The sequence below is a fragment of the Gasterosteus aculeatus genome, chromosome X (genome assembly GCF_964276395.1).
Source record: "Gasterosteus aculeatus chromosome X, fGasAcu3.hap1.1, whole genome shotgun sequence".
NCBI classification, from domain to species: domain Eukaryota; kingdom Metazoa; phylum Chordata; class Actinopteri; order Perciformes; family Gasterosteidae; genus Gasterosteus; species Gasterosteus aculeatus.
The window spans coordinates 170,594-190,696 of NC_135698.1; the positions used below are offsets into that span (position 1 = coordinate 170,594).

Here is a 20,103-nt window from a genome sequence, read left to right on the forward strand (position 1 = left end):
ACCACTACACTACGGAAACCACATGAGATGGTGCGTTCAGGGACATAGTGTATGTTTATCAGTTTGATTGCGAAGTTCGGAATCAAAGAAAGAAAAATCAACGACTGTTTCCGCCCGGTCTCGAACCGGGGACCTTTCGCGTGTGAGGCGAACGTGATAACCACTACACTACGGAAACCACATGAGATGGTGCGTTCAGGGACATAGCTTATGTTTATCTGTTTGATTGTTGAAATTCGGAATCAAAGAAAGAAAGACCAACGACTGTTTCCGCCCGGTCTCGAAACGGGGACCTTCCGCGTGGAAGGCGAACGTGATAACCACTACACTACGGAAACCACATGAGATGGTGCGTTCAGGGACATAGTGTATGTTTATCTGTTTGATTGCGAAGTTCGGAATCAAAGAAAGAAACATCAACGACTGTTTCCGCCCGGTCTCGAACCGGGGACCTTTCGCGTGTGAGGCGAACATGATAACCACTACACTACGGAAACCACATGAGATGGTGCGTTCAGGGACATAGCTTATGTTTATCTGTTTGATTGTTGAATTTCGGAATCAAAGAAAAAAACATCAACGACTGTTTCCGCCAGGTCTCGAAACGGGGACCTTCCGCGTGTAAGGCAAACGTGATAACCACTACACTACGGAAACCACATGAGATGGTGCGTTCAGGGACATAGTGTATGTTTATCTGTTTGATTGCGAAGTTCGGAATCAAAGAAAAAAACATCAACGACTGTTTCCGCCCGGTCTCGAACCGGGGACCTTTCGCGTGTGAGGCGAACGTGATAACCACTACACTACGGAAACCACATGAGATGGTGCTTTCAGGGACATAGCTTATGTTTATCTGTTTGATTGCTGAAGTTCGGAATAAACAAAAAAACATCAACGACTGTTTCCGCCTGGTCTCGAACCGGGGACCTTTCGCGTGTGCGGCGAACGTGATAACCACTACACTACGGAAACCACATGAGATGTTGCGTTCAGGGACATAGTGTATGTTTATCTGTTTGATTGCGAAGTTCGGAATCAAAGAAAAAAACACCAACGACTGTTTCCGCCCGGTCTCGAACCGGGGACCTTTCGCGTGTGAGGCGAACGTGATAACCACTACACTACGGAAACCACATGAGATGGTGCATTCAGGGACATAGCGCATGTTTATCTGTTTGATTGTTGAAGTTCAAAATCAAAGAAAGAAACACCAACGACTGTTTCCGCCCGGTCTCGAACCAGGGACCTTTCGCGTGTTAGGCGAACGTGATAACCACTACACTACGGAAACCACATGAGATGGTGCGTTCAGGGACATAGCTTATGTTTATCTGTTTGATTGTTGAAATTCGAAATCAAAGAAAGAAAGACCAACGACTGTTTCTGCCCGGTCTCGAAACGGGGACCTTCCGCGTGGAAGGCGAACGTGATAACCACTACACTACGGAAACCACATGAGATGGTGCGTTCAGGGACATAGTGTATGTTTATCTGTTTGATTGCGAAGTTCGGAATCAAAGAAAAAAACAGCAACGACTGTTTCCGCCCGGTCTCGAACCGGGGACCTTTCGCGAACGTGATAACCACTACACTACGGAAACCACATGAGATGGTGCGTTCAGGGACATAGGGCATGTTTATCTGTTTGATTGCTGAAGTTCAGAATCAAAGAAAGAAACACCAACGACTGTTTCCGCCCGGTCTCGAACCGGGGACCTTTCGCGTGTTAGGCGAACGTGATAACCACTACACTACGGAAACCACATGAGATGGTGCGTTCAGGGACATAGCTTATGTTTATCTGTTTGATCGTTGAAGTTCGGAATCAAAGAAAGAAACACCAACGACTGTTTACGCCCGGTCTCGAACCGGGGACCTTTCGCGAACGTGATAACCACTACACTACGGAAACCACATGAGACGGTGTGTTCAGGAACCATCAACGACTGTTTCCGCCCGGTCTCGAACCGGGGACCTTTCGCGTGTAAGGCGAACGTGATAACCACTACACTACGGAAACCACAGGAGATGGTGTGTTCAGGGACATAGCTTATGTTTATCTGTTTGATTGTTGAAATTCGGAATCAAAGAAAGAAAGACCAACGACTGTTTCCGCCCGGTCTCGAAACGGGGACCTTCCGCGTGGAAGGCGAACGTGATAACCACTACACTACGGAAACCACATGAGATGGTGCGTTCAGGGACATAGTGTATGTTTATCTGTTTGATTGCGAAGTTCGGAATCAAAGAAAGAAACATCAACGACTGTTTCCGCTGGGTCTCGAACCGGGGACCTTTCGCGTGTGAGGCGAACATGATGACCACTACACTACGGAAACCACATGAGATGGTGCGTTGAGGGACATAGTGTATGTTTATCTGTTTGATTGCGAAGTTCGGAATCAAAGAAAAAAACATCAACGACTGTTTCCGCCCGGTCTCGAACCGGGGACCTTTCGCGTGTGAGGCGAACATGATAACCACTACACTACGGAAACCACATGAGATGGTGCGTTCAGGGACATAGCTTATGTTTATCTGTTTGATTGTTGAATTTCGGAATCAAAGAAAAAAACATCAACGACTGTTTCCGCCCGGTCTCGAAACGGGGACCTTCCGCGTGGAAGGCGAACGTGATAACCACTACACTACGGAAACCACATGAGATGGTGCGTTCAGGGACATAGCTTATGTTTATCTGTTTGATTGTTGAATTTCGGAATCAAAGAAAAAAACATCAACGACTGTTTCCGCCCGGTCTCGAAACGGGGACCTTCCGCGTGGAAGGCGAACGTGATAACCACTACACTACGGAAACCACATGAGATGGTGCGTTCAGGGACATAGCTTATGTTTATCTGTTTGATTGTTGAATTTCGGAATCAAAGAAAAAAACATCAACGACTGTTTCCGCCCGGTCTCGAAACGGGGACCTTCCGCGTGGAAGGCGAACGTAATAACCACTACACTACGGAAACCACATGAGATGGTGCGTTCAGGGACATAGTGTATGTTTATCTGTTTGATTGCGAAGTTCGGAATCAAAGAAAAAAACATCAACGACTGTTTCCGCCCGGTCTCGAACAGGGGACCTTTCGCGTGTTAGGCGAACGTGATAACCACTACACTTCGGAAACCACATGAGATGGTGCGTTCAGGGACATAGCTTATGTTTATCTGTTTGATTGTTGAAATTCGGAATCAAAGAAAGAAAGACCAACGACTGTTTCCGCCCGGTCTCGAAACGGGGACCTTCCGCGTGGAAGGCGAACGTGATAACCACTACACTACGGAAACCACATGAGATGGTGCGTTCAGGGACATAGTGTATGTTTATCTGTTTGATTGCGAAGTTCGAAATCAAAGAAAAAAACATCAACGACTGTTTCCGCCCGGTGTCGAACCGGGGACCTTTCGCGTGTGAGGCGAACGTGATAACCACTACACTACGGAAACCACATGAGATGGTGCGTTCAGGGACATAGTGTATGTTTATCTGTTTGATTGCGAAGTTCGAAATCAAAGAAAAAAACATCAACGACTGTTTCCGCCCGGTGTCGAACCGGGGACCTTTCGCGTGTGAGGCGAACGTGATAACCACTACACTACGGAAACCACATGAGATGGTGCGTTCAGGGACATAGCTTATGTTTATCTGTTTGATTGCTGAAGTTCGGAATAAACAAAAAAACATCAACGACTGTTTCCGCCTGGTCTCGAACCGGGGACCTTTCGCGTGTGCGGCGAACGTGATAACCACTACACTACGGAAACCACATGAGATGGTGCGTTCAGGGACATAGTGTATGTTTATCTGTTTGATTGCGAAGTTCGGAATCAAAGAAAAAAACACGAACGACTGTTTCCGCCCGGTCTCGAACCGGGGACCTTTCGCGTGTGAGGCGAACGTGATAACCACTACACTACGGAAACCACATGAGATGGTGCATTCAGGGACATAGCGCATGTTTATCTGTTTGATTGTTGAAGTTCAAAATCAAAGAAAGAAACACCAACGACTGTTTCCGCTGGGTCTCGAACCGGGGACCTTTCGCGTGTGAGGCGAACATGATGACCACTACACTACGGAAACCACATGAGATGGTGCGTTGAGGGACATAGCTTATGTTTATCTGTTTGATTGTTGAATTTCGGAATCAAAGAAAAAAACATCAACGACTGTTTCCGCCCGGTCTCGAAACGGGGACCTTCCGCGTGTAAGGCACACGTGATAACCACTACACTACGGAAACCACATGAGATGTTGCGTTCAGGGACATAGTGTATGTTTATCTGTTTGATTGCGAAGTTCGGAATCAAAGAAAAAAACATCAACGACTGTTTCCGCCCGGTCTCGAACCGGGGACCTTTCGCGTGTGAGGCGAACATGATAACCACTACACTACGGAAACCACATGAGATGGTGCGTTCAGGGACATAGCTTATGTTTATCTGTTTGATTGTTGAATTTCGGAATCAAAGAAAAAAACATCAACGACTGTTTCCGCCCGGTCTCGAAACGGGGACCTTCCGCGTGGAAGGCGAACGTGATAACCACTACACTACGGAAACCACATGAGATGGTGCGTTCAGGGACATAGTGTATGTTTATCTGTTTGATTGCGAAGTTCGGAATCAAAGAAAAAAACATCAACGACTGTTTCCGCCCGGTCTCGAACCGGGGACCTTTCGCGTGTTAGGCGAACGTGATAACCACTACACTTCGGAAACCACATGAGATGGTGCGTTCAGGGACATAGCTTATGTTTATCTGTTTGATTGTTGAAGTTCAAAATCAAAGAAAGAAACACCAACGACTGTTTCCGCCCGGTCTCGAACCAGGGACCTTTCGCGTGTTAGGCGAACGTGATAACCACTACACTACGGAAACCACATGAGATGGTGCGTTCAGGGACATAGCTTATGTTTATCTGTTTGATTGTTGAAATTCGAAATCAATGAAAGAAAGACCAACGACTGTTTCTGCCCGGTCTCGAAACGGGGACCTTCCGCGTGGAAGGCGAACGTGATAACCACTACACTACGGAAACCACATGAGATGGTGCGTTCAGGGACATAGTGTATGTTTATCTGTTTGATTGCGAAGTTCGGAATCAAAGAAAGAAACATCAACGACTGTTTCCGCCCGGTCTCGAACCGAGGACCTTTCGCGTGTGAGGCGAACGTGATAACCACTACACTACGGAAACCACATGAGATGGTGCGTTCAGGGACATAGCGCATGTTTATCTGTTTGATTGTTGAAGTTCGGAATCAAAGAAAGAAACACCAACGACTGTTTCCGCCCGGTTTCGAACCAGGGACCTTTCGCGTGTTAGGCGAACGTGATAACCACTACACTACGGAAACCACATGAGATGGTGTGTTCAGGGACATAGCTTATGTTTATCTGTTTGATTGTTGAATTTCGGAATCAAAGAAAAAAACATCAACGACTGTTTCCGCCCGGTCTCGAAACGGGGACCTTCCGCGTGTAAGGCAAACGTGATAACCACTACACTACGGAAACCACATGAGATGGTGCGTTCAGGGACATAGTGTATGTTTATCTGTTTGATTGCGAACTTCGGAATCAAAGAAAGAAACATCAACGACTGTTTCCGCCCGGTCTCGAACCGGGGACCTTTCGCGTGTGAGGCGAACATGATAACCACTACACTACGGAAACCACATGAGATGGTGCGTTCAGGGACATAGCTTATGTTTATCTGTTTGATTGTTGAATTTCGGAATCAAAGAAAAAAACATCAACGACTGTTTCCGCCAGGTCTCGAAACGGGGACCTTCCGCGTGTAAGGCAAACGTGATAACCACTACACTACGGAAACCACATGAGATGGTGCGTTCAGGGACATAGTGTATGTTTATCTGTTTGATTGCGAAGTTCGGAATCAAAGAAAAAAACAGCAACGACTGTTTCCGCCCGGTCTCGAACCGGGGACCTTTCGCGAACGTGATAACCACTACACTACGGAAACCACATGAGATGGTGCGTTCAGGGACATAGGGCATGTTTATCTGTTTGATTGCTGAAGTTCAGAATCAAAGAAAGAAACACCAACGACTGTTTCCGCCCGGTCTCGAACCGGGGACCTTTCGCGTGTTAGGCGAACGTGATAACCACTACACTACGGAAACCACATGAGATGGTGCGTTCAGGGACATAGCTTATGTTTATCTGTTTGATCGTTGAAGTTCGGAATCAAAGAAAGAAACACCAACGACTGTTTACGCCCGGTCTCGAACCGGGGACCTTTCGCGAACGTGATAACCACTACACTACGGAAACCACATGAGACGGTGTGTTCAGGAACCATCAACGACTGTTTCCGCCCGGTCTCGAACCGGGGACCTTTCGCGTGTAAGGCGAACGTGATAACCACTACACTACGGAAACCACAGGAGATGGTGTGTTCAGGGACATAGCTTATGTTTATCTGTTTGATTGTTGAAATTCGGAATCAAAGAAAGAAAGACCAACGACTGTTTCCGCCCGGTCTCGAAACGGGGACCTTCCGCGTGGAAGGCGAACGTGATAACCACTACACTACGGAAACCACATGAGATGGTGCGTTCAGGGACATAGTGTATGTTTATCTGTTTGATTGCGAAGTTCGGAATCAAAGAAAGAAACATCAACGACTGTTTCCGCTGGGTCTCGAACCGGGGACCTTTCGCGTGTGAGGCGAACATGATGACCACTACACTACGGAAACCACATGAGATGGTGCGTTGAGGGACATAGCTTATGTTTATCTGTTTGATTGTTGAATTTCGGAATCAAAGAAAAAAACATCAACGACTGTTTCCGCCCGGTCTCGAAACGGGGACCTTCCGCGTGTAAGGCACACGTGATAACCACTACACTACGGAAACCACATGAGATGTTGCGTTCAGGGACATAGTGTATGTTTATCTGTTTGATTGCGAAGTTCGGAATCAAAGAAAAAAACATCAACGACTGTTTCCGCCCGGTCTCGAACCGGGGACCTTTCGCGTGTGAGGCGAACATGATAACCACTACACTACGGAAACCACATGAGATGGTGCGTTCAGGGACATAGCTTATGTTTATCTGTTTGATTGTTGAATTTCGGAATCAAAGAAAAAAACATCAACGACTGTTTCCGCCCGGTCTCGAAACGGGGACCTTCCGCGTGGAAGGCGAACGTGATAACCACTACACTACGGAAACCACATGAGATGGTGCGTTCAGGGACATAGCTTATGTTTATCTGTTTGATTGTTGAATTTCGGAATCAAAGAAAAAAACATCAACGGCTGTTTCCGCCCGGTCTCGAAACGGGGACCTTCCGCGTGGAAGGCGAACGTGATAACCACTACACTACGGAAACCACATGAGATGGTGCGTTCAGGGACATAGCTTATGTTTATCTGTTTGATTGTTGAATTTCGGAATCAAAGAAAAAAACATCAACGACTGTTTCCGCCCGGTCTCGAAACGGGGACCTTCCGCGTGGAAGGCGAACGTGATAACCACTACACTACGGAAACCACATGAGATGGTGCGTTCAGGGACATAGTGTATGTTTATCTGTTTGATTGCGAAGTTCGGAATCAAAGAAAAAAACATCAACGACTGTTTCCGCCCGGTCTCGAACCGGGGACCTTTCGCGTGTTAGGCGAACGTGATAACCACTACACTTCGGAAACCACATGAGATGGTGCGTTCAGGGACATAGCTTATGTTTATCTGTTTGATTGTTGAAATTCGGAATCAAAGAAAGAAAGACCAACGACTGTTTCCGCCCGGTCTCGAAACGGGGACCTTCCGCGTGGAAGGCGAACGTGATAACCACTACACTACGGAAACCACATGAGATGGTGCGTTCAGGGACATAGTGTATGTTTATCTGTTTGATTGCGAAGTTCGGAATCAAAGAAAGAAACATCAACGACTGTTTCCGCCCGGTCTCGAACCGGGGACCTTTCGCGTGTGAGGCGAACATGATAACCACTACACTACGGAAACCACATGAGATGGTGCGTTCAGGGACATAGCTTATGTTTATCTGTTTGATTGTTGAATTTCGGAATCAAAGAAAAAAACATCAACGACTGTTTCCGCCCGGTCTCGAAACGGGGACCTTCCGCGTGTAAGGCAAACGTGATAACCACTACACTACGGAAACCACATGAGATGGTGCGTTCAGGGACATAGTGTATGTTTATCTGTTTGATTGCGAAGTTCGAAATCAAAGAAAAAAACATCAACGACTGTTTCCGCCCGGTGTCGAACCGGGGACCTTTCGCGTGTGAGGCGAACATGATAACCACTACACTACGGAAACCACATGAGATGGTGCGTTCAGGGACATAGCTTATGTTTATCTGTTTGATTGTTGAATTTCGGAATCAAAGAAAAAAACATCAACGACTGTTTCCGCCCGGTCTCGAAACGGGGACCTTCCGCGTGGAAGGCGAACGTGATAACCACTACACTACGGAAACCACATGAGATGGTGCGTTCAGGGACATAGCTTATGTTTATCTGTTTGATTGTTGAATTTCGGAATCAAAGAAAAAAACATCAACGACTGTTTCCGCCCGGTCTCGAAACGGGGACCTTCCGCGTGGAAGGCGAACGTGATAACCACTACACTACGGAAACCACATGAGATGGTGCGTTCAGGGACATAGCTTATGTTTATCTGTTTGATTGTTGAATTTCGGAATCAAAGAAAAAAACATCAACGACTGTTTCCGCCCGGTCTCGAAACGGGGACCTTCCGCGTGGAAGGCGAACGTGATAACCACTACACTACGGAAACCACATGAGATGGTGCGTTCAGGGACATAGTGTATGTTTATCTGTTTGATTGCGAAGTTCGGAATCAAAGAAAAAAACATCAACGACTGTTTCCGCCCGGTCTCGAACCGGGGACCTTTCGCGTGTTAGGCGAACGTGATAACCACTACACTTCGGAAACCACATGAGATGGTGCGTTCAGGGACATAGCTTATGTTTATCTGTTTGATTGTTGAAATTCGGAATCAAAGAAAGAAAGACCAACGACTGTTTCCGCCCGGTCTCGAAACGGGGACCTTCCGCGTGGAAGGCGAACGTGATAACCACTACACTACGGAAACCACATGAGATGGTGCGTTCAGGGACATAGTGTATGTTTATCTGTTTGATTGCGAAGTTCGGAATCAAAGAAAGAAACATCAACGACTGTTTCCGCCCGGTCTCGAACCGGGGACCTTTCGCGTGTGAGGCGAACATGATAACCACTACACTACGGAAACCACATGAGATGGTGCGTTCAGGGACATAGCTTATGTTTATCTGTTTGATTGTTGAATTTCGGAATCAAAGAAAAAAACATCAACGACTGTTTCCGCCCGGTCTCGAAACGGGGACCTTCCGCGTGTAAGGCAAACGTGATAACCACTACACTACGGAAACCACATGAGATGGTGCGTTCAGGGACATAGTGTATGTTTATCTGTTTGATTGCGAAGTTCGAAATCAAAGAAAAAAACATCAACGACTGTTTCCGCCCGGTGTCGAACCGGGGACCTTTCGCGTGTGAGGCGAACGTGATAACCACTACACTACGGAAACCACATGAGATGGTGCGTTCAGGGACATAGCTTATGTTTATCTGTTTGATTGCTGAAGTTCGGAATAAACAAAAAAACATCAACGACTGTTTCCGCCTGGTCTCGAACCGGGGACCTTTCGCGTGTGCGGCGAACGTGATAACCACTACACTACGGAAACCACATGAGATGGTGCGTTCAGGGACATAGTGTATGTTTATCTGTTTGATTGCGAAGTTCGGAATCAAAGAAAAAAACACGAACGACTGTTTCCGCCCGGTCTCGAACCGGGGACCTTTCGCGTGTGAGGCGAACGTGATAACCACTACACTACGGAAACCACATGAGATGGTGCATTCAGGGACATAGCGCATGTTTATCTGTTTGATTGTTGAAGTTCAAAATCAAAGAAAGAAACACCAACGACTGTTTCCGCTGGGTCTCGAACCGGGGACCTTTCGCGTGTGAGGCGAACATGATGACCACTACACTACGGAAACCACATGAGATGGTGCGTTGAGGGACATAGCTTATGTTTATCTGTTTGATTGTTGAATTTCGGAATCAAAGAAAAAAACAGCAACGACTGTTTCCGCCCGGTCTCGAACCGGGGACCTTTCGCGTGTGAGGCGAACGTGATAACAACTACACTACGGAAACCACATGAGATGGTGCATTCAGGGACATAGCGCATGTTTATCTGTTTGATTGTTGAAGTTCAAAATCAAAGAAAGAAACACCAACGACTGTTTCCGCCCGGTCTCGAACCAGGGACCTTTCGCGTGTTAGGCGAACGTGATAACCACTACACTACGAAAACCACATGAGATGGTGCGTTCAGGGACATAGCTTATGTTTATCTGTTTGATTGTTGAAATTCGGAATCAAAGAAAGAAAGACCAACGACTGTTTCCGCCCGGTCTCGAAACGGGGACCTTCCGCGTGGAAGGCGAACGTGATAACCACTACACTACGGAAACCACATGAGATGGTGCGTTCAGGGACATAGTGTATGTTTATCTGTTTGATTGCGAAGTTCGGAATCAAAGAAAGAAACATCAACGACTGTTTCCGCCCGGTCTCGAACCGGGGACCTTTCGCGTGTGAGGCGAACATGATAACCACTACACTACGGAAACCACATGAGATGGTGCGTTCAGGGACATAGCTTATGTTTATCTGTTTGATTGTTGAATTTCGGAATCAAAGAAAAAAACATCAACGACTGTTTCCGCCCGGTCTCGAAACGGGGACCTTCCGCGTGGAAGGCGAACGTGATAACCACTACACTACGGAAACCACATGAGATGGTGCGTTCAGGGACATAGCTTATGTTTATCTGTTTGATTGTTGAATTTCGGAATCAAAGAAAAAAACATCAACGACTGTTTCCGCCCGGTCTCGAAACGGGGACCTTCCGCGTGGAAGGCGAACGTGATAACCACTACACTACGGAAACCACATGAGATGGTGCGTTCAGGGACATAGCTTATGTTTATCTGTTTGATTGTTGAATTTCGGAATCAAAGAAAAAAACATCAACGACTGTTTCCGCCCGGTCTCGAAACGGGGACCTTCCGCGTGGAAGGCGAACGTGATAACCACTACACTACGGAAACCACATGAGATGGTGCGTTCAGGGACATAGTGTATGTTTATCTGTTTGATTGCGAAGTTCGGAATCAAAGAAAAAAACATCAACGACTGTTTCCGCCCGGTCTCGAACCGGGGACCTTTCGCGTGTTAGGCGAACGTGATAACCACTACACTTCGGAAACCACATGAGATGGTGCGTTCAGGGACATAGCTTATGTTTATCTGTTTGATTGTTGAAATTCGGAATCAAAGAAAGAAAGACCAACGACTGTTTCCGCCCGGTCTCGAAACGGGGACCTTCCGCGTGGAAGGCGAACGTGATAACCACTACACTACGGAAACCACATGAGATGGTGCGTTCAGGGACATAGTGTATGTTTATCTGTTTGATTGCGAAGTTCGGAATCAAAGAAAGAAACATCAACGACTGTTTCCGCCCGGTCTCGAACCGGGGACCTTTCGCGTGTGAGGCGAACATGATAACCACTACACTACGGAAACCACATGAGATGGTGCGTTCAGGGACATAGCTTATGTTTATCTGTTTGATTGTTGAATTTCGGAATCAAAGAAAAAAACATCAACGACTGTTTCCGCCCGGTCTCGAAACGGGGACCTTCCGCGTGTAAGGCAAACGTGATAACCACTACACTACGGAAACCACATGAGATGGTGCGTTCAGGGACATAGTGTATGTTTATCTGTTTGATTGCGAAGTTCGAAATCAAAGAAAAAAACATCAACGACTGTTTCCGCCCGGTGTCGAACCGGGGACCTTTCGCGTGTGAGGCGAACGTGATAACCACTACACTACGGAAACCACATGAGATGGTGCGTTCAGGGACATAGCTTATGTTTATCTGTTTGATTGCTGAAGTTCGGAATAAACAAAAAAACATCAACGACTGTTTCCGCCTGGTCTCGAACCGGGGACCTTTCGCGTGTGCGGCGAACGTGATAACCACTACACTACGGAAACCACATGAGATGGTGCGTTCAGGGACATAGTGTATGTTTATCTGTTTGATTGCGAAGTTCGGAATCAAAGAAAAAAACACGAACGACTGTTTCCGCCCGGTCTCGAACCGGGGACCTTTCGCGTGTGAGGCGAACGTGATAACCACTACACTACGGAAACCACATGAGATGGTGCATTCAGGGACATAGCGCATGTTTATCTGTTTGATTGTTGAAGTTCAAAATCAAAGAAAGAAACACCAACGACTGTTTCCGCTGGGTCTCGAACCGGGGACCTTTCGCGTGTGAGGCGAACATGATGACCACTACACTACGGAAACCACATGAGATGGTGCGTTGAGGGACATAGCTTATGTTTATCTGTTTGATTGTTGAATTTCGGAATCAAAGAAAAAAACAGCAACGACTGTTTCCGCCCGGTCTCGAACCGGGGACCTTTCGCGTGTGAGGCGAACGTGATAACAACTACACTACGGAAACCACATGAGATGGTGCATTCAGGGACATAGCGCATGTTTATCTGTTTGATTGTTGAAGTTCAAAATCAAAGAAAGAAACACCAACGACTGTTTCCGCCCGGTCTCGAACCAGGGACCTTTCGCGTGTTAGGCGAACGTGATAACCACTACACTACGAAAACCACATGAGATGGTGCGTTCAGGGACATAGCTTATGTTTATCTGTTTGATTGTTGAAATTCGGAATCAAAGAAAGAAAGACCAACGACTGTTTCCGCCCGGTCTCGAAACGGGGACCTTCCGCGTGGAAGGCGAACGTGATAACCACTACACTACGGAAACCACATGAGATGGTGCGTTCAGGGACATAGTGTATGTTTATCTGTTTGATTGCGAAGTTCGGAATCAAAGAAAGAAACATCAACGACTGTTTCCGCCCGGTCTCGAACCGGGGACCTTTCGCGTGTGAGGCGAACATGATAACCACTACACTACGGAAACCACATGAGATGGTGCGTTCAGGGACATAGCTTATGTTTATCTGTTTGATTGTTGAATTTCGGAATCAAAGAAAAAAACATCAACGACTGTTTCCGCCCGGTCTCGAAACGGGGACCTTCCGCGTGTAAGGCAAACGTGATAACCACTACACTACGGAAACCACATGAGATGGTGCGTTCAGGGACATAGTGTATGTTTATCTGTTTGATTGCGAAGTTCGGAATCAAAGAAAAAAACATCAACGACTGTTTCCGCCCGGTCTCGAACCGGGGACCTTTCGCGTGTGAGGCGAACGTGATAACCACTACACTACGGAAACCACATGAGATGGTGCGTTCAGGGACATAGCTTATGTTTATCTGTTTGATTGCTGAAGTTCGGAATAAACAAAAAAACATCAACGACTGTTTCCGCCTGGTCTCGAACCGGGGACCTTTCGCGTGTTAGGCGAACGTGATAACCACTACACTACGGAAACCACATGAGATGGTGCGTTCAGGGACATAGTGTATGTTTATCTGTTTGATTGCGAAGTTCGGAATCAAAGAAAAAAACACGAACGACTGTTTCCGCCCGGTCTCGAACCGGGGACCTTTCGCGTGTGAGGCGAACGTGATAACCACTACACTACGGAAACCACATGAGATGGTGCATTCAGGGACATAGCGCATGTTTATCTGTTTGATTGTTGAAGTTCAAAATCAAAGAAAGAAACACCAACGACTGTTTCCGCTGGGTCTCGAACCGGGGACCTTTCGCGTGTGAGGCGAACATGATGACCACTACACTACGGAAACCACATGAGATGGTGCGTTGAGGGACATAGCTTATGTTTATCTGTTTGATTGTTGAATTTCGGAATCAAAGAAAAAAACATCAACGACTGTTTCCGCCCGGTCTCGAAACGGGGACCTTCCGCGTGTAAGGCACACGTGATAACCACTACACTACGGAAACCACATGAGATGTTGCGTTCAGGGACATAGTGTATGTTTATCTGTTTGATTGCGAAGTTCGGAATCAAAGAAAAAAACATCAACGACTGTTTCCGCCCGGTCTCGAACCGGGGACCTTTCGCGTGTGAGGCGAACATGATAACCACTACACTACGGAAACCACATGAGATGGTGCGTTCAGGGACATAGCTTATGTTTATCTGTTTGATTGTTGAATTTCGGAATCAAAGAAAAAAACATCAACGACTGTTTCCGCCCGGTCTCGAAACGGGGACCTTCCGCGTGGAAGGCGAACGTGATAACCACTACACTACGGAAACCACATGAGATGGTGCGTTCAGGGACATAGTGTATGTTTATCTGTTTGATTGCGAAGTTCGGAATCAAAGAAAAAAACATCAACGACTGTTTCCGCCCGGTCTCGAACCGGGGACCTTTCGCGTGTTAGGCGAACGTGATAACCACTACACTTCGGAAACCACATGAGATGGTGCGTTCAGGGACATAGCTTATGTTTATCTGTTTGATTGTTGAAATTCGGAATCAAAGAAAGAAAGACCAACGACTGTTTCCGCCCGGTCTCGAAACGGGGACCTTCCGCGTGGAAGGCGAACGTGATAACCACTACACTACGGAAACCACATGAGATGGTGCGTTCAGGGACATAGTGTATGTTTATCTGTTTGATTGCGAAGTTCGGAATCAAAGAAAGAAACATCAACGACTGTTTCCGCCCGGTCTCGAACCGGGGACCTTTCGCGTGTGAGGCGAACATGATAACCACTACACTACGGAAACCACATGAGATGGTGCGTTCAGGGACATAGCTTATGTTTATCTGTTTGATTGTTGAATTTCGGAATCAAAGAAAAAAACATCAACGACTGTTTCCGCCCGGTCTCGAAACGGGGACCTTCCGCGTGTAAGGCAAACGTGATAACCACTACACTACGGAAACCACATGAGATGGTGCGTTCAGGGACATAGTGTATGTTTATCTGTTTGATTGCGAAGTTCGAAATCAAAGAAAAAAACATCAACGACTGTTTCCGCCCGGTCTCGAACCGGGGACCTTTCGCGTGTGAGGCGAACGTGATAACCACTACACTACGGAAACCACATGAGATGGTGCGTTCAGGGACATAGCTTATGTTTATCTGTTTGATTGCTGAAGTTCGGAATAAACAAAAAAACATCAACGACTGTTTCCGCCTGGTCTCGAACCGGGGACCTTTCGCGTGTGCGGCGAACGTGATAACCACTACACTACGGAAACCACATGAGATGGTGCGTTCAGGGACATAGTGTATGTTTATCTGTTTGATTGCGAAGTTCGGAATCAAAGAAAAAAACACGAACGACTGTTTCCGCCCGGTCTCGAACCGGGGACCTTTCGCGTGTGAGGCGAACGTGATAACCACTACACTACGGAAACCACATGAGATGGTGCATTCAGGGACATAGCGCATGTTTATCTGTTTGATTGTTGAAGTTCAAAATCAAAGAAAGAAACACCAACGACTGTTTCCGCCCGGTCTCGAACCAGGGACCTTTCGCGTGTTAGGCGAACGTGATAACCACTACACTACGGAAACCACATGAGATGGTGCGTTCAGGGACATAGCTTATGTTTATCTGTTTGATTGTTGAAATTCGAAATCAAAGAAAGAAAGACCAACGACTGTTTCTGCCCGGTCTCGAAACGGGGACCTTCCGCGTGGAAGGCGAACGTGATAACCACTACACTACGGAAACCACATGAGATGGTGCGTTCAGGGACATAGTGTATGTTTATCTGTTTGATTGCGAAGTTCGGAATCAAAGAAAAAAACAGCAACGACTGTTTCCGCCCGGTCTCGAACCGGGGACCTTTCGCGTGTGAGGCGAACGTGATAACAACTACACTACGGAAACCACATGAGATGGTGCATTCAGGGACATAGCGCATGTTTATCTGTTTGATTGTTGAAGTTCAAAATCAAAGAAAGAAACACCAACGACTGTTTCCGCCCGGTCTCGAACCAGGGACCTTTCGCGTGTTAGGCGAACGTGATAACCACTACACTACGAAAACCACATGAGATGGTGCGTTCAGGGACATAGCTTATGTTTATCTGTTTGATTGTTGAAATTCGGAATCAAAGAAAGAAAGACCAACGACTGTTTCCGCCCGGTCTCGAAACGGGGACCTTCCGCGTGGAAGGCGAACGTGATAACCACTACACTACGGAAACCACATGAGATGGTGCGTTCAGGGACATAGTGTATGTTTATCTGTTTGATTGCGAAGTTCGGAATCAAAGAAAGAAACATCAACGACTGTTTCCGCCCGGTCTCGAACCGGGGACCTTTCGCGTGTGAGGCGAACATGATAACCACTACACTACGGAAACCACATGAGATGGTGCGTTCAGGGACATAGCTTATGTTTATCTGTTTGATTGTTGAATTTCGGAATCAAAGAAAAAAACATCAACGACTGTTTCCGCCCGGTCTCGAAACGGGGACCTTCCGCGTGTAAGGCAAACGTGATAACCACTACACTACGGAAACCACATGAGATGGTGCGTTCAGGGACATAGTGTATGTTTATCTGTTTGATTGCGAAGTTCGGAATCAAAGAAAAAAACATCAACGACTGTTTCCGCCCGGTCTCGAACCGGGGACCTTTCGCGTGTGAGGCGAACGTGATAACCACTACACTACGGAAACCACATGAGATGGTGCGTTCAGGGACATAGCTTATGTTTATCTGTTTGATTGCTGAAGTTCGGAATAAACAAAAAAACATCAACGACTGTTTCCGCCTGGTCTCGAACCGGGGACCTTTCGCGTGTTAGGCGAACGTGATAACCACTACACTACGGAAACCACATGAGATGGTGCGTTCAGGGACATAGCTTATGTTTATCTGTTTGATTGTTGAAATTCGAAATCAAAGAAAGAAAGACCAACGACTGTTTCTGCCCGGTCTCGAAACGGGGACCTTCCGCGTGGAAGGCGAACGTGATAACCACTACACTACGGAAACCACATGAGATGGTGCGTTCAGGGACATAGTGTATGTTTATCTGTTTGATTGCGAAGTTCGGAATCAAAGAAAAAAACAGCAACGACTGTTTCCGCCCGGTCTCGAACCGGGGACCTTTCGCGAACGTGATAACACCTACACTACGGAAACCACATGAGATGGTGCGTTCAGGGACATAGGGCATGTTTATCTGTTTGATTGCTGAAGTTCAGAATCAAAGAAAGAAACGCCAACGACTGTTTCCGCCCGGTCTCGAACCGGGGACCTTTCGCGTGTTAGGCGAACGTGATAACCACTACACTACAGAAACCACATGAGATGGTGCGTTCAGGGACATAGCTTATGTTTATCTGTTTGATCGTTGAAGTTCGGAATCAAAGAAAGAAACACCAACGACTGTTTACGCCCGGTCTCGAACCGGGGACCTTTCGCGAACGTGATAACCACTACACTACGGAAACCACATGAGACGGTGTGTTCAGGAACCATCAACGACTGTTTCTGCCCGGTCTCGAACCGGGGACCTTTCGCGTGTGAGGCGAACATGATAACCACTACACTACGGAAACCACATGAGATGGTGCGTTCAGGGACATAGCTTATGTTTATCTGTTTGATTGTTGAATTTCGGAATCAAAGAAAAAAACATCAACGACTGTTTCCGCCCGGTCTCGAAACGGGGACCTTCCGCGTGGAAGGCGAACGTGATAACCACTACACTACGGAAACCACATGAGATGGTGCGTTCAGGGACATAGTGTATGTTTATCTGTTTGATTGCGAAGTTCGGAATCAAAGAAAAAAACATCAACGACTGTTTCCGCCCGGTCTCGAACCGGGGACCTTTCGCGTGTTAGGCGAACGTGATAACCACTACACTTCGGAAACCACATGAGATGGTGCGTTCAGGGACATAGCTTATGTTTATCTGTTTGATTGTTGAAATTCGGAATCAAAGAAAGAAAGACCAACGACTGTTTCCGCCCGGTCTCGAAACGGGGATCTTCCGCGTGGAAGGCGAACGTGATAACCACTACACTACGGAAACCACATGAGATGGTGCGTTCAGGGACATAGTGTATGTTTATCTGTTTGATTGCGAAGTTCGGAATCAAAGAAAGAAACATCAACGACTGTTTCCGCCCGGTCTCGAACCGGGGACCTTTCGCGTGTGAGGCGAACATGATAACCACTACACTACGGAAACCACATGAGATGGTGCGTTCAGGGACATAGTGTATGTTTATCTGTTTGATTGCGAAGTTCGGAATCAAAGAAAGAAACATCAACGACTGTTTCCGCCCGGTCTCGAACCGGGGACCTTTCGCGTGTGAGGCGAACATGATAACCACTACACTACGGAAACCACATGAGATGGTGCGTTCAGGGACATAGCTTATGTTTATCTGTTTGATTGTTGAATTTCGGAATCAAAGAAAAAAACATCAACGACTGTTTCCGCCCGGTCTCGAAACGGGGACCTTCCGCGTGTAAGGCAAACGTGATAACCACTACACTACGGAAACCACATGAGATGGTGCGTTCAGGGACATAGTGTATGTTTATCTGTTTGATTGCGAAGTTCGGAATCAAAGAAAAAAACATCAACGACTGTTTCCGCCCGGTCTCGAACCGGGGACCTTTCGCGTGTGAGGCGAACGTGATAACCACTACACTACGGAAACCACATGAGATGGTGCGTTCAGGGACATAGCTTATGTTTATCTGTTTGATTGCTGAAGTTCGGAATAAACAAAAAAACATCAACGACTGTTTCCGCCTGGTCTCGAACCGGGGACCTTTCGCGTGTTAGGCGAACGTGATAACCACTACACTACGGAAACCACATGAGATGGTGCGTTCAGGGACATAGCTTATGTTTATCTGTTTGATTGTTGAAATTCGAAATCAAAGAAAGAAAGACCAACGACTGTTTCTGCCCGGTCTCGAAACGGGGACCTTCCGCGTGGAAGGCGAACGTGATAACCACTACACTACGGAAACCACATGAGATGGTGCGTTCAGGGACATAGTGTATGTTTATCTGTTTGATTGCGAAGTTCGGAATCAAAGAAAAAAACAGCAACGACTGTTTCCGCCCGGTCTCGAACCGGGGACCTTTCGCGAACGTGATAACCACTACACTACGGAAACCACATGAGATGGTGCGTTCAGGGACATAGGGCATGTTTATCTGTTTGATTGCTGAAGTTCAGAATCAAAGAAAGAAACGCCAACGACTGTTTCCGCCCGGTCTCGAACCGGGGACCTTTCGCGTGTTAGGCGAACGTGATAACCACTACACTACAGAAACCACATGAGATGGTGCGTTCAGGGACATAGCTTATGTTTATCTGTTTGATCGTTGAAGTTCGGAATCAAAGAAAGAAACACCAACGACTGTTTACGCCCGGTCTCGAACCGGGGACCTTTCGCGAACGTGATAACCACTACACTACGGAAACCACATGAGACGGTGTGTTCAGGAACCATCAACGACTGTTTCCGCCCGGTCTCGAAACGGGGACCTTCCGCGTGGAAGGCGAACGTGATAACCACTACACTACGGAAACCACATGAGATGGTGCGTTCAGGGACATAGTGTATGTTTATCTGTTTGATTGCGAAGTTCGGAATCAAAGAAAAAAACATCAACGACTGTTTCCGCCCGGTCTCGAACCGGGGACCTTTCGCGTGTTAGGCGAACGTGATAACCACTACACTTCGGAAACCACATGAGATGGTGCGTTCAGGGACATAGCTTATGTTTATCTGTTTGATTGTTGAAATTCGGAATCAAAGAAAGAAAGACCAACGACTGTTTCCGCCCGGTCTCGAAACGGGGATCTTCCGCGTGGAAGGCGAACGTGATAACCACTACACTACGGAAACCACATGAGATGGTGCGTTCAGGGACATAGTGTATGTTTATCTGTTTGATTGCGAAGTTCGGAATCAAAGAAAGAAACATCAACGACTGTTTCCGCCCGGT

At 47.0% G+C, this 20,103-nt stretch overlaps 49 non-coding genes across 49 annotated transcripts; all 49 read right to left on the reverse strand.

Moving 5' to 3' along the window:
* Positions 1 to 105: 105 nt before the first annotated feature.
* Positions 106 to 178, reverse strand: trnav-cac (transfer RNA valine (anticodon CAC)). Its single transcript has one exon. It is a non-coding gene; the product is annotated as a tRNA-Val (tRNA).
* Positions 179 to 265: 87 nt separating this feature from the next.
* On the reverse strand, positions 266 to 338 carry trnag-ucc (transfer RNA glycine (anticodon UCC)). The gene has a single exon. It is a non-coding gene; the product is annotated as a tRNA-Gly (tRNA).
* Positions 339 to 743: 405 nt separating this feature from the next.
* Positions 744 to 816, reverse strand: trnav-cac (transfer RNA valine (anticodon CAC)). Its single transcript has one exon. It is a non-coding gene; the product is annotated as a tRNA-Val (tRNA).
* A 245-nt stretch (positions 817 to 1,061) lies between these two features.
* trnav-cac (transfer RNA valine (anticodon CAC)) lies at positions 1,062 to 1,134 on the reverse strand. The gene has a single exon. It is a non-coding gene; the product is annotated as a tRNA-Val (tRNA).
* A 557-nt stretch (positions 1,135 to 1,691) lies between these two features.
* On the reverse strand, positions 1,692 to 1,764 carry trnav-aac (transfer RNA valine (anticodon AAC)). The gene has a single exon. It is a non-coding gene; the product is annotated as a tRNA-Val (tRNA).
* Positions 1,765 to 1,950: 186 nt separating this feature from the next.
* trnav-uac (transfer RNA valine (anticodon UAC)) lies at positions 1,951 to 2,023 on the reverse strand. The gene has a single exon. It is a non-coding gene; the product is annotated as a tRNA-Val (tRNA).
* Positions 2,024 to 2,110: 87 nt separating this feature from the next.
* Positions 2,111 to 2,183, reverse strand: trnag-ucc (transfer RNA glycine (anticodon UCC)). The gene has a single exon. It is a non-coding gene; the product is annotated as a tRNA-Gly (tRNA).
* A 405-nt stretch (positions 2,184 to 2,588) lies between these two features.
* trnag-ucc (transfer RNA glycine (anticodon UCC)) lies at positions 2,589 to 2,661 on the reverse strand. The gene has a single exon. It is a non-coding gene; the product is annotated as a tRNA-Gly (tRNA).
* Positions 2,662 to 2,748: 87 nt separating this feature from the next.
* Positions 2,749 to 2,821, reverse strand: trnag-ucc (transfer RNA glycine (anticodon UCC)). Its single transcript has one exon. It is a non-coding gene; the product is annotated as a tRNA-Gly (tRNA).
* An 87-nt stretch (positions 2,822 to 2,908) lies between these two features.
* trnag-ucc (transfer RNA glycine (anticodon UCC)) lies at positions 2,909 to 2,981 on the reverse strand. The gene has a single exon. It is a non-coding gene; the product is annotated as a tRNA-Gly (tRNA).
* A 246-nt stretch (positions 2,982 to 3,227) lies between these two features.
* trnag-ucc (transfer RNA glycine (anticodon UCC)) lies at positions 3,228 to 3,300 on the reverse strand. Its single transcript has one exon. It is a non-coding gene; the product is annotated as a tRNA-Gly (tRNA).
* An 86-nt stretch (positions 3,301 to 3,386) lies between these two features.
* Positions 3,387 to 3,459, reverse strand: trnav-cac (transfer RNA valine (anticodon CAC)). Its single transcript has one exon. It is a non-coding gene; the product is annotated as a tRNA-Val (tRNA).
* Positions 3,460 to 3,545: 86 nt separating this feature from the next.
* Positions 3,546 to 3,618, reverse strand: trnav-cac (transfer RNA valine (anticodon CAC)). The gene has a single exon. It is a non-coding gene; the product is annotated as a tRNA-Val (tRNA).
* A 245-nt stretch (positions 3,619 to 3,863) lies between these two features.
* Positions 3,864 to 3,936, reverse strand: trnav-cac (transfer RNA valine (anticodon CAC)). Its single transcript has one exon. It is a non-coding gene; the product is annotated as a tRNA-Val (tRNA).
* A 566-nt stretch (positions 3,937 to 4,502) lies between these two features.
* On the reverse strand, positions 4,503 to 4,575 carry trnag-ucc (transfer RNA glycine (anticodon UCC)). Its single transcript has one exon. It is a non-coding gene; the product is annotated as a tRNA-Gly (tRNA).
* Positions 4,576 to 5,300: 725 nt separating this feature from the next.
* trnav-aac (transfer RNA valine (anticodon AAC)) lies at positions 5,301 to 5,373 on the reverse strand. Its single transcript has one exon. It is a non-coding gene; the product is annotated as a tRNA-Val (tRNA).
* Positions 5,374 to 6,089: 716 nt separating this feature from the next.
* trnav-aac (transfer RNA valine (anticodon AAC)) lies at positions 6,090 to 6,162 on the reverse strand. Its single transcript has one exon. It is a non-coding gene; the product is annotated as a tRNA-Val (tRNA).
* A 186-nt stretch (positions 6,163 to 6,348) lies between these two features.
* trnav-uac (transfer RNA valine (anticodon UAC)) lies at positions 6,349 to 6,421 on the reverse strand. Its single transcript has one exon. It is a non-coding gene; the product is annotated as a tRNA-Val (tRNA).
* Positions 6,422 to 6,508: 87 nt separating this feature from the next.
* Positions 6,509 to 6,581, reverse strand: trnag-ucc (transfer RNA glycine (anticodon UCC)). Its single transcript has one exon. It is a non-coding gene; the product is annotated as a tRNA-Gly (tRNA).
* Positions 6,582 to 7,146: 565 nt separating this feature from the next.
* trnag-ucc (transfer RNA glycine (anticodon UCC)) lies at positions 7,147 to 7,219 on the reverse strand. The gene has a single exon. It is a non-coding gene; the product is annotated as a tRNA-Gly (tRNA).
* Positions 7,220 to 7,306: 87 nt separating this feature from the next.
* On the reverse strand, positions 7,307 to 7,379 carry trnag-ucc (transfer RNA glycine (anticodon UCC)). The gene has a single exon. It is a non-coding gene; the product is annotated as a tRNA-Gly (tRNA).
* Positions 7,380 to 7,466: 87 nt separating this feature from the next.
* Positions 7,467 to 7,539, reverse strand: trnag-ucc (transfer RNA glycine (anticodon UCC)). The gene has a single exon. It is a non-coding gene; the product is annotated as a tRNA-Gly (tRNA).
* A 246-nt stretch (positions 7,540 to 7,785) lies between these two features.
* trnag-ucc (transfer RNA glycine (anticodon UCC)) lies at positions 7,786 to 7,858 on the reverse strand. Its single transcript has one exon. It is a non-coding gene; the product is annotated as a tRNA-Gly (tRNA).
* Positions 7,859 to 8,423: 565 nt separating this feature from the next.
* Positions 8,424 to 8,496, reverse strand: trnag-ucc (transfer RNA glycine (anticodon UCC)). The gene has a single exon. It is a non-coding gene; the product is annotated as a tRNA-Gly (tRNA).
* Positions 8,497 to 8,583: 87 nt separating this feature from the next.
* On the reverse strand, positions 8,584 to 8,656 carry trnag-ucc (transfer RNA glycine (anticodon UCC)). Its single transcript has one exon. It is a non-coding gene; the product is annotated as a tRNA-Gly (tRNA).
* Positions 8,657 to 8,743: 87 nt separating this feature from the next.
* On the reverse strand, positions 8,744 to 8,816 carry trnag-ucc (transfer RNA glycine (anticodon UCC)). Its single transcript has one exon. It is a non-coding gene; the product is annotated as a tRNA-Gly (tRNA).
* Positions 8,817 to 9,062: 246 nt separating this feature from the next.
* On the reverse strand, positions 9,063 to 9,135 carry trnag-ucc (transfer RNA glycine (anticodon UCC)). The gene has a single exon. It is a non-coding gene; the product is annotated as a tRNA-Gly (tRNA).
* Positions 9,136 to 9,540: 405 nt separating this feature from the next.
* Positions 9,541 to 9,613, reverse strand: trnav-cac (transfer RNA valine (anticodon CAC)). Its single transcript has one exon. It is a non-coding gene; the product is annotated as a tRNA-Val (tRNA).
* A 245-nt stretch (positions 9,614 to 9,858) lies between these two features.
* Positions 9,859 to 9,931, reverse strand: trnav-cac (transfer RNA valine (anticodon CAC)). The gene has a single exon. It is a non-coding gene; the product is annotated as a tRNA-Val (tRNA).
* A 567-nt stretch (positions 9,932 to 10,498) lies between these two features.
* On the reverse strand, positions 10,499 to 10,571 carry trnag-ucc (transfer RNA glycine (anticodon UCC)). Its single transcript has one exon. It is a non-coding gene; the product is annotated as a tRNA-Gly (tRNA).
* Positions 10,572 to 10,817: 246 nt separating this feature from the next.
* Positions 10,818 to 10,890, reverse strand: trnag-ucc (transfer RNA glycine (anticodon UCC)). The gene has a single exon. It is a non-coding gene; the product is annotated as a tRNA-Gly (tRNA).
* An 87-nt stretch (positions 10,891 to 10,977) lies between these two features.
* trnag-ucc (transfer RNA glycine (anticodon UCC)) lies at positions 10,978 to 11,050 on the reverse strand. Its single transcript has one exon. It is a non-coding gene; the product is annotated as a tRNA-Gly (tRNA).
* Positions 11,051 to 11,137: 87 nt separating this feature from the next.
* Positions 11,138 to 11,210, reverse strand: trnag-ucc (transfer RNA glycine (anticodon UCC)). The gene has a single exon. It is a non-coding gene; the product is annotated as a tRNA-Gly (tRNA).
* A 246-nt stretch (positions 11,211 to 11,456) lies between these two features.
* On the reverse strand, positions 11,457 to 11,529 carry trnag-ucc (transfer RNA glycine (anticodon UCC)). The gene has a single exon. It is a non-coding gene; the product is annotated as a tRNA-Gly (tRNA).
* A 723-nt stretch (positions 11,530 to 12,252) lies between these two features.
* Positions 12,253 to 12,325, reverse strand: trnav-cac (transfer RNA valine (anticodon CAC)). The gene has a single exon. It is a non-coding gene; the product is annotated as a tRNA-Val (tRNA).
* Positions 12,326 to 12,892: 567 nt separating this feature from the next.
* trnag-ucc (transfer RNA glycine (anticodon UCC)) lies at positions 12,893 to 12,965 on the reverse strand. Its single transcript has one exon. It is a non-coding gene; the product is annotated as a tRNA-Gly (tRNA).
* A 405-nt stretch (positions 12,966 to 13,370) lies between these two features.
* On the reverse strand, positions 13,371 to 13,443 carry trnav-cac (transfer RNA valine (anticodon CAC)). Its single transcript has one exon. It is a non-coding gene; the product is annotated as a tRNA-Val (tRNA).
* A 245-nt stretch (positions 13,444 to 13,688) lies between these two features.
* On the reverse strand, positions 13,689 to 13,761 carry trnav-cac (transfer RNA valine (anticodon CAC)). The gene has a single exon. It is a non-coding gene; the product is annotated as a tRNA-Val (tRNA).
* Positions 13,762 to 14,327: 566 nt separating this feature from the next.
* trnag-ucc (transfer RNA glycine (anticodon UCC)) lies at positions 14,328 to 14,400 on the reverse strand. Its single transcript has one exon. It is a non-coding gene; the product is annotated as a tRNA-Gly (tRNA).
* Positions 14,401 to 14,646: 246 nt separating this feature from the next.
* Positions 14,647 to 14,719, reverse strand: trnag-ucc (transfer RNA glycine (anticodon UCC)). Its single transcript has one exon. It is a non-coding gene; the product is annotated as a tRNA-Gly (tRNA).
* Positions 14,720 to 15,124: 405 nt separating this feature from the next.
* trnav-cac (transfer RNA valine (anticodon CAC)) lies at positions 15,125 to 15,197 on the reverse strand. Its single transcript has one exon. It is a non-coding gene; the product is annotated as a tRNA-Val (tRNA).
* Positions 15,198 to 15,442: 245 nt separating this feature from the next.
* trnav-cac (transfer RNA valine (anticodon CAC)) lies at positions 15,443 to 15,515 on the reverse strand. Its single transcript has one exon. It is a non-coding gene; the product is annotated as a tRNA-Val (tRNA).
* A 726-nt stretch (positions 15,516 to 16,241) lies between these two features.
* Positions 16,242 to 16,314, reverse strand: trnag-ucc (transfer RNA glycine (anticodon UCC)). Its single transcript has one exon. It is a non-coding gene; the product is annotated as a tRNA-Gly (tRNA).
* A 405-nt stretch (positions 16,315 to 16,719) lies between these two features.
* On the reverse strand, positions 16,720 to 16,792 carry trnav-cac (transfer RNA valine (anticodon CAC)). The gene has a single exon. It is a non-coding gene; the product is annotated as a tRNA-Val (tRNA).
* Positions 16,793 to 17,767: 975 nt separating this feature from the next.
* trnag-ucc (transfer RNA glycine (anticodon UCC)) lies at positions 17,768 to 17,840 on the reverse strand. The gene has a single exon. It is a non-coding gene; the product is annotated as a tRNA-Gly (tRNA).
* A 246-nt stretch (positions 17,841 to 18,086) lies between these two features.
* On the reverse strand, positions 18,087 to 18,159 carry trnag-ucc (transfer RNA glycine (anticodon UCC)). Its single transcript has one exon. It is a non-coding gene; the product is annotated as a tRNA-Gly (tRNA).
* A 564-nt stretch (positions 18,160 to 18,723) lies between these two features.
* On the reverse strand, positions 18,724 to 18,796 carry trnav-cac (transfer RNA valine (anticodon CAC)). The gene has a single exon. It is a non-coding gene; the product is annotated as a tRNA-Val (tRNA).
* An 815-nt stretch (positions 18,797 to 19,611) lies between these two features.
* On the reverse strand, positions 19,612 to 19,684 carry trnag-ucc (transfer RNA glycine (anticodon UCC)). Its single transcript has one exon. It is a non-coding gene; the product is annotated as a tRNA-Gly (tRNA).
* Positions 19,685 to 19,930: 246 nt separating this feature from the next.
* Positions 19,931 to 20,003, reverse strand: trnag-ucc (transfer RNA glycine (anticodon UCC)). The gene has a single exon. It is a non-coding gene; the product is annotated as a tRNA-Gly (tRNA).
* Positions 20,004 to 20,103: the final 100 nt, after the last annotated feature.